We start from the raw sequence: 13710 nt of genomic DNA, 5'->3' as shown, positions 1-13710 counted from the left end.
TGTAGATACAAATTTGTGAAAATCATGATCTCCGGAGGTAGGGTGGGGCCACAATGAAGGATCGAAGTTTTACATAGGAATATATAGAATAAATCTTTAAAAATCTTCTTCTCAGAAACTAATTAGCCAGGAAAGCTGAAACTTGTGTGGAAGCATCCTCAGGTAGTGTAGATTCAAAGTTGTGAAAATCATGACCCCCGGGGTACGGTGAGGCCACAATGGGGGATCGAAGTTTAACATAGGCATATATAGAGTAAATCTTTAAAAAATCTTCTTCTCAGAAACTAATCAGCCAGGAAAGCTGAAACTTGTGTGAAAGCATCCTCAGGTAGTGTAGATTCATAGTTGTGAAAATCATGACCCCCGGGGGTAGGGTGGGGCCACAATGGGGGATCGAAGTTTAAAATAGGAATATATAGAGTAAATCTTTAAAAATCTTCTTCTCAGAAACTAATCAGCCGGCAATGCTGAAACTTCTTCGGAAGCATCCCCAGGTAGTGTTGATTCAAAGTTGTGAAAATAATAACCCCTGGGGGTAGAATGGGGCCACAATGGGGGGTCGAAGTTTAACATATGATTATATAGAGTAAATCTTTAAAAATCTTCTTCTCAGAAACTAATTAGCCAGGAAAGCTGAAACTTGTGTGGAAGCATCCTCAGGTAGTGTAGATTCAATTTTGTGAAAATCATAACCCTGGGGGTAGGTTTGGGCCACAATGGAAGGTCGATGTTTTACATAGGAATAAACAGAGTAAATCTTTAAAAATCTTCTTCTCAGAAACTAATCAGCCAGGAAAGCTGAAACTTGTGTGAAAGCATCCTCAGGTAGTGTAGATTCATAGTTGTGAGAATCATGATCCCCAGGGGTAGGGTGAGGCCACAATGGGGGGTCAAAATTTAACAAAGGAATATATAGGGTAAATCTTAAAAAATCTTCTCAGAAACTAATCAGCCAGATGTTTCTTTATAATTGTTAAGACTTTGGCCCCAGGACAATTCTTTGGCCTCCCGAGAAGGTTCAGAGTTTGATGTACGTTTATATCTAATATATAAACTATTGTTAAGGATCATTTTGAGAACTGCAATACTCAACATATGATATGACTATAAAATCATCTTGTTAGAAAAGGGACTAATGATTATAAACATAAGAATATCCAGGGGAAAATGGATTTTATTTATACAGGATCTACATGTATTATTGTACATTGTCCAGATAGTTTGTATTATGACTCCATTAAGCTGATTTTATCATACCTATTGTTCCTCAGGTGAGTGATGTGGCCCATGGGCCTCTTGTTAAAAAATACTACAATAGCTTTTTTTCTTAAATTGTTATATATGATTAGTAATAGCTTTTCCTACGTTATATGTAAAAAAAACCCACAAAATTCTACTGTCTGGTTTTTAGTGGGGGCCATCTCAAAATATTAAAATGCACCAAATTTTGCTATATATTTGGATCATCACGAATGATGATTCGTATAATGGATTCATTCCAAAAATGAGGGAAATGTCCTTGAGTATAGCATCATTTCAACAGCGTACAATTTTTACTTTTTCTTTTATGTTATTTCTTAGAACGTACTCCTACAAAGCTTCATTTTATCATAACGTCATAAAAGTGCAATGGCAATGCTCCCCTACCGCACAATCGTGTTAAAAATAAAAATGTCCTTTAACAATCTAAATATTTTTATCTGTATTTTGTTTATTGTGTTCAATTTTATACTGTGGAATCATTAGATTTCGTGGTGGCTCAATTTTCGTGGAATTCGTGGGTACCTCTCATCCATGAATTAATATCCTCCACGAATTAATAAATTAGAGTAATAAAGTCATATATCTTTTGTAGTTTTAAGAGAATACACGAAATTACGTCCCCACGAACCTGTAAAATTTAAGCAATCCACGAAAATTGGCCCCCACGAAATTTAATGATTCCACAGTATATGATATCGAAAAAAATTCATAAGAAGTATAAATCAACTGTATTATATTAGAATGCGCAAAAAGATGCGCAATGCAAACTAAAGTCGGCCTCCTTAAAACTGCTTCACTGTTGAGACACATATTTTGTCCAATCAGATGTCCTGAAATTCATTTGATCGGACCTAATGCAACTGTTGAAAGTTGTAGGAAACGAAAATTTCTTTTCTTAATTAGGAATTAATTTTTCAAGAACACACTAGGTAAGTTTAAATGTATTTATCACTCATTAAACAAAGCTGATAAATTATCACCAAACGTGAAGTTAGTACGAGATTCAAATTCAACATGGATGCCGGTGATGTCACTGCACGTGAAGTTATTCTTTTTTCCTCCATCTTGGAAAAGTTTTTCAACTTCATAGGTATAGAGTGTAATTTCTATTTTTAGACATGTACACGTGTTGTCTATAGGGAGAGCTAATCGCTCTCACGGGCCCTTTGGGCCCGTGAGAGGGCTTCGCCCTCTATTACAATAAATTCTAACGTTAACATATTTTTTGTAGAGACTATAATTACATGTATAAAACATAAAAGACAGGGCTTTACCTCTTAAATTTCTCAGAACCGCATCCATATATTTTTCATTATAGAATACAATGATATTCAGTATTTTTGAAAACATTTTTCTGGTCCCCCCCCCCACCCTACCCTACCCTACTAGTATGATTTCATTACATATGCCATCATGCGTTTTACATACTTTTGTTTATCCAACTTTTTGTATATACGTGTATGCACCTTCCTTCTCTATCAAAACGATGTCTGCACAATTATGTTGGAGCACTTTGTCCACCGTGTACGAATTTGATAATGGATAGATCCTTTCAATTAAAAGTACTTACTGTCAATTGTCAAGGCCTTGGGGACCCAAATGAAAGAAGAGATGTTTTTAAGATATTTTTTTTTTATCTTTTATTAAAATCATTCTTCATCACAAAACATACATATTTTGATACTCGTATCGTATAAATATATCTTCTGTGTAATAAGCATAGTTTTACATGCATAAAAAAAAACTTATTGTTATACATATTTAATCTATTGTACAATAATTTTAATAATTAGTATTCATCATAAACATACATCATATTACTGTATCACATATCGTATATCAAAAATATGGTACTTCATATACTGGTTTGAAATTATAGAAAGTTTCCAACATTTTTATAAAAATCGTTTTTATTTCTACCAATACTGGTGATAATTACATTCTGGAGAAAAAGAGTATTTTTAAGCTTGTGCCTTAGGTCTTGCTCACATGCACATTCTTTCTTTCTGAATTCTACATTTCATTTTATATTTATATATTGTAAAACTAATGAAAGACAAAAAGTTATTCAAAAAAGAAGTTTTCTCGCTAATTTCATTGTAAAAACCTAGTACAACAATTTTCTTGAACCACCCCTCCCCCTGGAAAATATTTCAAGACAACAGTGTTGTATATATAAACATCGAGTCATAAGACACATGCAGTCATGCACCCGACATGAAATATTCTTATAATCAAAACATACCCCTGACCATATTGTACAGTGAGGTAGGGGTTATTTTTTATATTATGAGAAAAATTTAAATCATGTTATATATACATGTATGTCTGTCTTAATTATTATAGAGGGGCTTCTCCCAACCCAGCCTACCCCTCAGATAATTTTGCACAATTAGGTATCATATATTTTTCTTTCGTTCCCTCAAAAATTAAGAAACTACTAACTCCGCGCATGCAGTAACCTAAAATATGATGCACAACTGTTTTTGTTTACGTCTATAATTACTACAGAGGAAATGCGGGTGATTCATAGTAACCGTAGTCCCTTTTTATAAAGATGAAACAGAAACACTATGTTTAAATAATCATTTGCATAATGTACTGATGAAATCTATCTCAAAATAAATGCGGATTAGACGATACAATGACACCGCGCCTATTTCAGAAGAGTTACCGCTTTTAGAGTTATCTCCCCTTTTGGGATCATTTGTGCGTTTGAAATGTGTATTGATTTGAGAGACCTGACTGGCTGTTAAATTAAATGCAAAAAGACAAGGGCAAGGCGGCTATAGATATTATTGAACTTGGTAAGATTTTCTTCCTTTTATCGTGTACTTGATGAAAACTGATGCTCATTTGTTGAGAAATGAAGGTTTAATTTGTAATTTTAATCGAAATGTACAAGAACGCGCTATTTTTGCAACAAGTAGCCAGTTTTCCTAGGAATTTGCATAATAAACGAATTTAACAACTGAATGAGCATTGATTTCTACGATGTATAAGTAGGCGTATTACTTACTCCAAACTTTGTTTGTCTTGCCCTTGTCTTTTTTGTCTCAAATAGTTTAACATTGACGTTTCTTGTCTAAAAGATGCCCGCGTGACACTGAAAAGTCACGTTACAGTCAAATTAAAACATGGTCAAGTTAAAGTTACCCATATCTTTGCAAAATCAGTCAAAAAATAGTTTTAAAAAATATATCATGCAGAAAAAATAATCTTAAACAAACGACCTCCTTTTACTGCTGTTTGAAAGCAAATTGTTGCCTTAACTGTCCTGCGTGATCCAGGAAGTAACACTAGCAAAACTTAGACCACCTCTATAGTCACGGACCAGCGCACGGATTAACACGACAGGAGAGCCCTTGTTTTTGTGGGGAAGATTAAAATGGACCGTCCGGTGGATACATGTTAATGAGACGAATACACAGAAAGCAGACCCCATTTTTAAAGACCAATTCTATGTAAGAATCAAAATTCGGTGGCCACGCATAGTCACGGATTTTCTTCATACTTGACAATTTGATAGACTTTGGTGAGTAAGAAAGCCTAACACCATTTGTTTGTTGCTATGTGATCCCGTTGCCATGTTAACCGAGGGTAAAGATGTAAAAATGGCATTTTAATGCTTGTTTACGAACATATTGTGAGTAATGTGCAGAACTTGGGGTTTCCAGGGTAGAATATATTATTAAAAATAGTTGTCATTTTTCAAAAGAAAGAAAAAAATTCATGGAGAAACGCATATTTTTAGAGTGTTTCCATGGTTACTAAATAGAAATTTTAAAATATGTTTTCTTCATCTAATTTGAATAAAAAGTGCAAATCTTGGATTTTTTGGTAACCACTATAATGATTGTGCAATAAAAAATTAAAATATGAAAATTGAGAACCGTTGCTATGGTAACAAGCTTAAAAATTAGGAAAATTATAATAATTTTAGGCATCTTTAAATGGATATTATTCACTTATAATTAATAGATATATAAAATTAAATGGTGAGAAAAAATTAAGTATGTCCTTAGCTTTAATGACACTTGAAAAAAATCTGAAATTTTCTAAAAATAATCGCCGTTGCTATGGGCTTTTCAAAAAGTAAGAATTTTTGTGTGATTTTTACGCAACTTATTTTTCCATAGCAACAACACTTCTCTGTTGCATAACAAAGGTTTTTGTGGTGTATAATGAAAATTTAAATACATTTTTACAAGTTCCAACTAAAACAATTGCAAATAAATTCTAAAATTAGGAATGAAAGCATATCAAAATAATCTTCAATTTCTCAGTTTTTCTTAATTTTTGGCCTTGTTGCCATAGCAACAGATGTCAATTTTTATGATAACATATATACTGCATGGGCATTGATAAAGATGTAAAAATTTAACAGTTTCCCATTTGGGCTTATTAAAAACCGCAGAAAACTGATTTCAAAAATTCGTTACGGTTTCCATGGTAACATTTTAAAAGTATTGGTTTCTCCATCAATTCTCTTATATATTTAAATAATTGAAATTAGGATAAATGCTGTTTTATGTCTTTGATATTTTACATTAGTGGGCAAAACCTTCTAATATGGCTACAAAGTAGGTAAGTTTTGCTATTTTCCCATCTTCAGCCTCGATTACCATGGCAACAGTTACCCTCAGCAACCAATTTTTAGTGGTTTTTTGCGTTTTACACCTAGGTGTGTCCATGTATGAAATATAAGGAAAATTGGTGACTTTGCGTGGCCACACCCTTTTATAAATCATTGATTCTTACATAGAATTGTATATTTCTATCGTAAACAGGGTTCGTGAACTATAACCCAGGGCCTGTATTCAATGCAGGAGTTAAAAAATGAATTTATAGAACTCTGCTATATAACGGGACAGAAAATACTCAAAGACATACCGGGCGTATCGGAGGGGAAATCACCTTTAATTCATATGTGTATATATCTCCCCTCCCTCATTAATGTATATATTTTATAATCTGTATATTTTACTCGCTTGTTATCCATGAACAACTCAGTCTGTTGAGGTTCAAATTGTGTAAGATATTCAATATCTACAGCATACACAGCCTTGTGTACAAGTGTTTAACAGGAAACTAGAACCAGTCACTTAGTATGTGCTTAGTTCTTCCGATCGAGTTTCCTCTCGGGCACTGGGTAGTATATATCGACCACAGATAATTCATCTACCTGACCACTTATATTGTTCCCACTTTGTGTACCTAGATTTTATTATAAATCATCTTTTTAAATCCTCCATTTCTCTCTCTGTCTCTCTCTCTCTCTCTCTCTCAACACAATAATTATTACCAATGTAATTTCAACCTATTTATTCTAGTTTAATTCAATTAAATTATTTTTTGTGCACCTACCAGTAACCAAAAACGTGTTTAAAATTCACTTCCCAAGAAGATCATAAAATCTAACATTTCAAATACTTAAAATGTTTAAAATGGGGGAAATTAAAATTAAACGTAGTTTTTTTTCTCTCTAAAAGCGAAACTTGAAAAAAAATGTATAATTAATGTGTAATGTGCTTTATCATATCAATATTGTATTTATTATAATCTATCAATATAAACGTTTTGATGAATTAGGTAATTGGATATAAACATAGGTCTGGCCCAAACCTAGCTCCGGGGATCATTATTTTATCAAACTTGAATGTTGACTACCTGAAAATGCTTCCACACAACTTACAGCTTTTTTGACTGCTTGGTGTTTTAGATTTAAGAAAAAAAAATATAAACATGTATATTCCTAGGTAAATATTTGAACCCCTCTTATTGTGGCGCCGCCCTACCCCCAGGGATCGTGATTTTAACAAATTTTAATCTACACTTCCCGGGAATGCTTCGACACATGTTTTCTGTCGAAATGTTTTCAATAAAACCCCTCGGATATGCCTTCTTGAAAGGATAAAAAACTGCACCCTATATGTTTATAGGTTAGAGGTTTGAATTGACATTCAGTTCATGAACTGAACACAGCTAGGTAACACGTTTGAATGCAGCGCTAAACAAAATTCAAGAAATGGGCATAGTTTTACATGATGTATCAATCGCTGAGAGATTCGTGTTTTTATTTCAGCAGCAGTCCATTCAACGAGAAAAATGGGACAAATATCTTATGGAAGTAAATAAAGGATATACAGGATTTGTTAATACGGTAAAAAAAATCCTGAAGAAATGATAATTCAAGCAACAATTAACACTTCAAAATCTCCAGGACAAAAACTATGCTTAAAGTACATTGTACGTGTATGCACAAAGTAAGACTTTCAATATCAATTTTCGAAAGACAGAAAACTAAGTGAAACAATAAAAAAAACCAAATAAATCTTTGTAGGACGAATATTAAACAATAATATTAGATTCACTTTAGTTTTTAAACTGTCCTTAAGTGATTTTTATAAAACAAAACTCTGTGCTATACGGCAAAATCTAAGACACTTGACGTTAAAATTTGTTATTGTTCATAATAAAATGATTTCCTGTACTAAAATAAAATCATTGTACATTGATATATTAAAATAATTGTACATGGAATAATCTTATCATAAAATGAAACATTTCTAACGTCAAGGCTTGAGAGCAAATTACCCGGCAAAGTGTCGAGATGTGGGCCCTTCTACTCTAGATTGTGTAAAAGACTCAACATAAGTATAGTTTTTAACAGACTGAAACTCTTGCATGCCGTGGAAATCAGGGAAACACTTATTTTCTATAAGATCAATTTGAAGTTTTTATGTACATATAACGTTATACATGTATACAGTATCTTGATTACAGGGGCAATTAACGATCAATGTGTTTGGTATTCAACCGAATAAAATGTAATCTCTTGAAATAAACTTGATGATTCACAGATTAGAAATGGGAAAAATAATTCGAAATGTTCATTTTAAAATGGATCACTATTCTCACTCAATATTTTTAAATTTTGGTAAAAATAATTGTATATAAACTAACACGGGGTAAAATTGGAAGACACGTTCAACATATCTTTGATTTCTCAGGTTTTTTATGGGGAAAATATGATGATCTAAATTTATGGTAAACGTACTTTTTAAACATATGTGAAACAAATTTTAGTATTAAAAAGACATGTAGTGGGTGGGGGAAAAGATCTGTAATATAGTTTAATAATGGAAAAGGCAAACAGATTAGTAATTAATATGTGTCGTGGATTGGATAACGGATCACTAATATATGCTATGGGTGGGGTTAACATCAGTGATATATTTAGTAAACAGTTCAATTACATGTGTGTGTATATATATATATATATATATATATATATATATATATATATATATATATATATATATATATATAGGGTTAGGTAAACAGATCGATATTATATCAAATGGGTTGGGAAACAGATTAGTGATACATGTTATTGTTGGGGTAGACAAATTAGTAATATATTATGGGTTAGGTAAAGAGATCAGTAATATATATAATGATATTTTGGATGGGATAAACAGATCAGTTATATAACATAGATAGAGTAAAGGGGTCAAAATTTATGATGTAGAGGGATTAACAGATCAGTAATATGTTAGGTTGAAGTAAATATATCAGTAATATATGTAATTGGTAGGTTGAACGGAGCGGTACCATTTGTTGTAGATGGGATAAACAGATCGTTAATAAATGTCATGGGTTGGTTATTATATCGATAATATATGTTATGGATTAATAGATATATCGGTAATATATGTTATGGATTGGTAGATTTATTGGTAATATATGTAATGGATTGGTAGATATATCGGTAATATATGTTATGGATCAATAGGTATTTCGGTAATAATATGTTAAGGATTGGTAGATATATCGGTAATATATGTCATGGATTGGTAGATATATCGGTAATATATGTTATGGATTGGTAGATATATCGGTAATATATGTCATGGATTGGTAGATATATCGGTAATATATGTTATGGGTTGGTAGATATATCGGTAATATATGTTATGGATTGGTAGATATATCGGTAATATATGTCATGGATTGGTAGATATATCGGTAATATATGTTATGGATTGGTAGATATATCGGTAATATATGTCATGGGTTGGTAGATATATCGGTAATATATGTTATGGGTTGGTAGATATATCGGTAATATATGTCATGGATCGGTAGATATTTCGGTAATATATGTCATGGATTGGTAGATATATCGGTAATATATGTTATGGATTGGTAGATATATCGGTAATATATGTCATGGATTGGTAGGTATTTCGGTAATAATATGTTATGGATTGGTAGATATATCGGTAATATATGTCATGGATTGGTAGATATATCGGTAATATATGTTATGGATTGGTAGATATATCGGTAATATATGTTATGGATTGGTAGATATATCGGTAATATATGTCATGGATTGGTAGATATATCGGTAATATATGTTATGGATTGGTAGATATATCGGTAATATATGTCATGGATTGGTAGATATATCGGTAATATATGTTATGGATTGGTAGATATATCAGTAATATATGTCATTGATTGGAAGATATATCGCTAATATATGTCATGGATTGGTAGATATATCGGTAATATATGTTATGGGTGCAGTGAAAAGATTGGAAATATATGTTATGGGTTGGTAAAAAAATCGGTAATAAATGTTATGGGTGGGGTGAACCGATCGGTAATATATGTTATGGATTGGAATAACAGAGTAGTGATATATGTTATGGTAGGGGTAGACAGATCAGTAATATATAATGGGTGGGGTAAATAGATCGGTAATATATCATGGGTTAGATAAACAGAATAACAGTGTATGTAATGATATTTTGAATGGGGTAAACAGATCAGTAATATGTTATACATAGAGATAAAAGTTCAGAAATTTATGTTGGAGTGGGTTGAAAAGATCGGTACTGGGTTAGGGATGTGGTAAATTGATCAGCAGTATTTGAATGGAATTGGTAAACATATCAGTAGTATATTGTTGGTTGAATAAACTTATTTGTACGGTATAATATATGAACTGGGTGGGGTAATGGATTGGTAATAAATGTTAAAGGCGGGTAAACAGATCGGTCATATATATTATGGGCAGGGTAAACAGATCGGCAATATATACCAGGTATTATGGGCAGGGTGAACAGATCGGTAATATATGCTATGGACATGGTTAACAACTCGGTAATATATGTTATGTGCGGGGTAAACAGATCGGTAATAGATGAAATAAGTGGGGTAAGGAATTGGTAATACATGTATATGTTAATGGTGGGTTAACAGATCGGTAATATATGTTATTGGTTGGGTATACAGATCGGTAATATATGTTATGTGCGGGATTATCAAATCGGTAATATATGCTATAGGCGGGGTAAATAGATCGGTAATATATATAAAGGGTGGGGTTAATAGATCGGTAATATATGTCATGTGCGGGGTAAACATATCGGGAATATATGTTATTGGCGGGCTAAACATATCGGTAATATGGGTAATACAGGTGTGACAGGTCAGCAGACGATGCTCACTTCTCCTACGCACCTGATCCTACCTATTATATAATGGAGGTCCGTGTTAGCTCAAGGTTGGTATTTTGACCATCACAAACAAACCAAATCATCAACGTTAAGTTTTTCCCTATTATGATATTTTCCCGAATTTGAAATTTACCGTGATTATGACATTCCCAATTGTGACAAGGAGCACACGGCGGGTGTGACCGGTCAGCAGAGGGTACTCGCTTCTCCTAGGCACCTGATCCTACCTGTATCTTTTTGAAGATCCGTGTTTCTCTGCTTTGAATTTGTATTTCGTTTTATGGATTTTTTGAGATGGTTGACGGTTTGTTTTTGTCATTTTTTCATTTAATGGGCGGGGTAATTATGCTAAGTTTTCATATTTGAACTAATAAAAGGTTTTAAATGTAAAATGTTTTATTAAAAAATGTTTTGTGTTGAATGCTGTTATCAGTTTTCGATAATTAAAAAAATGTGAATAAAGACATATATGTATTATAAGTGAAACATAACTTAAAACTTGTTCTGCTTTTTCACCCCTGTGTTTTGAATTTCAAAAATACTTGTACATTGCGTAAACCTTTCAAGGGGAAAACTAGCAAGAAGTCTTTGTTTACATTTCATGCACTGTTTTAATAATCGCTAGTGGGGCCATTTTTGTCTCATAGACAACAGTTTTATTTGTTGTTTATAGCACTTAAAACGCGCAAGAACACTATAACAACAGAAGTGAAAGCATCTTTGACCAATGTTTACCGAGCCCCTTTCTTGTGTTACAGACTTCTTTGAGATATTTACTTTGCAATGATTTTCAATATCTAAACAGAGATTTACGTAGTTCAAAAGACGCTCAACAGAATGTAACACATTAGAAAATAAGGTTAAATAAGTAAATGGACATCACTTTTAATAATGTTAAGTACGTTGGGGTCAAATCAAGTCCTTTGAAAAAATGCAATCTCAGAAAAGCTACATTTTGTTCCCACGTACCGACAATCGATACTCTATTTTTTGTTTTTTAAATTCAAATCAATGGATAAATCCACTAACAGACAAATAGTTCCTGTGCCCATTATGTGAGAAAAAATCAACTAGATTACCTCTTTTGATAAAAATCAATATTGCATGTCATCGTTTTCAATAATCTCGAGAGAGATTCATTGTCATGATCCATAAATAAATGGAAAAGCGATTTGGCATTATACTCATCAACGATCTTGATCAAACAGGAGGAGGTATTAGAGAAATGAAGACCAGACTGATTGCGGTGGTATTTTTCATTTTCTATACTGGAACTGTCCAAAGTAAGCTTTTTTTCTTATAATGAATTAAATATGTTGAAAAATTACTTGAAAATACTGTGAAATATTTGTAGAGAGTCTATCCATAACTACTATATTCAATGTCTGATAAATTGCAATAAAATCCATAAAACAAAATACAAATCAAAGCAGAGCAACACGGACCTCCAAATAGATAGAGGTAGGATCAGGTGCCTAGGAGGAGTGAGCATCCTCTGCTGACCGATTACATCCGCCTTGTCCCCTTTGTTGCAATCGGGGAGGGGGGGGGGGGGTGTGATATTAAAGGCTTTATAAAATAGACAAAAAATAAGATTCACCTGTAGACTTCTTAAAAATTCTGATTAGTAACGAATTCTCACCTTTTTTCAATTGTGACATCTTAAAGTTTACATTAAAGTCTATGGAAAAGTGCATTTTTTAGATATATATTTTTTGTTCATTTTACATTCTTACAAATCTCATGTTAAAAAAGTTGCAAAAGCTTTCTCTTCCTATCAAAATTTTCAAAATTTAACACTTGCCATTCATATTATGAGTAAATAATTTTTTCCTTATTCTTTTTGAGGGCAGACAACTCTTTAAAAATGTTTCAAGTGGAAAATGTTCATTTAATTGACTATAGAAATACTCCTCACTTTGGTTTATGTCAGTCTCATACTAATTTTTTTAATGTAGTTGAGATCAATTAGAATTGTTCAATTCACCTCAGTTAGGGATAGACTACCTTAATTTCAAGATAACTAATCAAGGTTATGCGTTGTTTTTAACACATCTGTTAAATGATGATTTTGAGCATAAGTTGGATATCCTTGGGTAAATTGTTATTGTTTACCATTACTCGTTCAGTTTGTAAAGTTCTTCTTGTGCAATAATAACTAAGCGAAACGCCATGATCCACATTATTATACAATAATTTAAAATATATAAGTATATAATGGAATTTGTTTTATTCCTATATACTGCATGTAAATTACTGGGTTGTATTACGAAATCTTACATAGTTTATGATAACCTATTTAAATACAATTACCCTTTGCTTTAAAAACTTTAATTGATGCTGAATACAAATTAAAGAGCTGAAGTTCGTTCAGCAGATATTGTTTCAACAATAAGGTATAAACAAGTTTATTGATTTTTTTCTATATAAATCGTTTGCCAATGCATGGCAATGGTATGGGAATCGTATGCTTATAGTGCTTTGAAAAGATTTATGTCTTTGCAGTTTCATGAGAACTTTGATATATAGTTTATTAGAGAACCTATGCAAGGACAAGACAGGGTGTTTGCATTTTCAGAAAATCAAAACGTAAAATTAAAGGAATAAGAATCATTCTAAGAGTATAATAAGGTGATAATTTTGGTCGGGGCGTGGTCAAATCCAGTTAAAACCAAAGGGCTTTATAACAGATTTGAACACGCTTCGACCAAAACTATCATTTCGTAATACTAGTACTCTAAGAACAATGCCGTATCTCTTATATTATATCATTTCCAATTTGTAGGTTTTGGGTAGCCATTTTGGGTCACCTCTAGTCTAAAAAATTGGCATTATTATTTAATTCTAGTAATATATTTATATGTTAAAATGCCAAATAAACTTTATTGAATAAAATTGTTTTTAAATTTCACTT

The 13710-nt window shown here is 32.3% G+C and overlaps 1 protein-coding gene across 1 annotated transcript in view; it reads left to right on the top strand.

Moving 5' to 3' along the window:
* The window catches only part of LOC128164313 (uncharacterized), a 30409-nt gene that overhangs the window by 9985 nt on the left and 6714 nt on the right, over positions 1 to 13710 (top strand). The gene's annotated exons all lie outside the window — the stretch shown is intronic.

Source organism: Crassostrea angulata, chromosome 9 (genome assembly GCF_025612915.1).
Source record: "Crassostrea angulata isolate pt1a10 chromosome 9, ASM2561291v2, whole genome shotgun sequence".
Classification (NCBI taxonomy): Eukaryota; Metazoa; Mollusca; class Bivalvia; order Ostreida; family Ostreidae; genus Magallana; species Magallana angulata.
The sequence above is the reverse complement of the archived record's forward strand: the minus strand, read 5'-3'. Positions and strand labels throughout refer to the sequence as shown.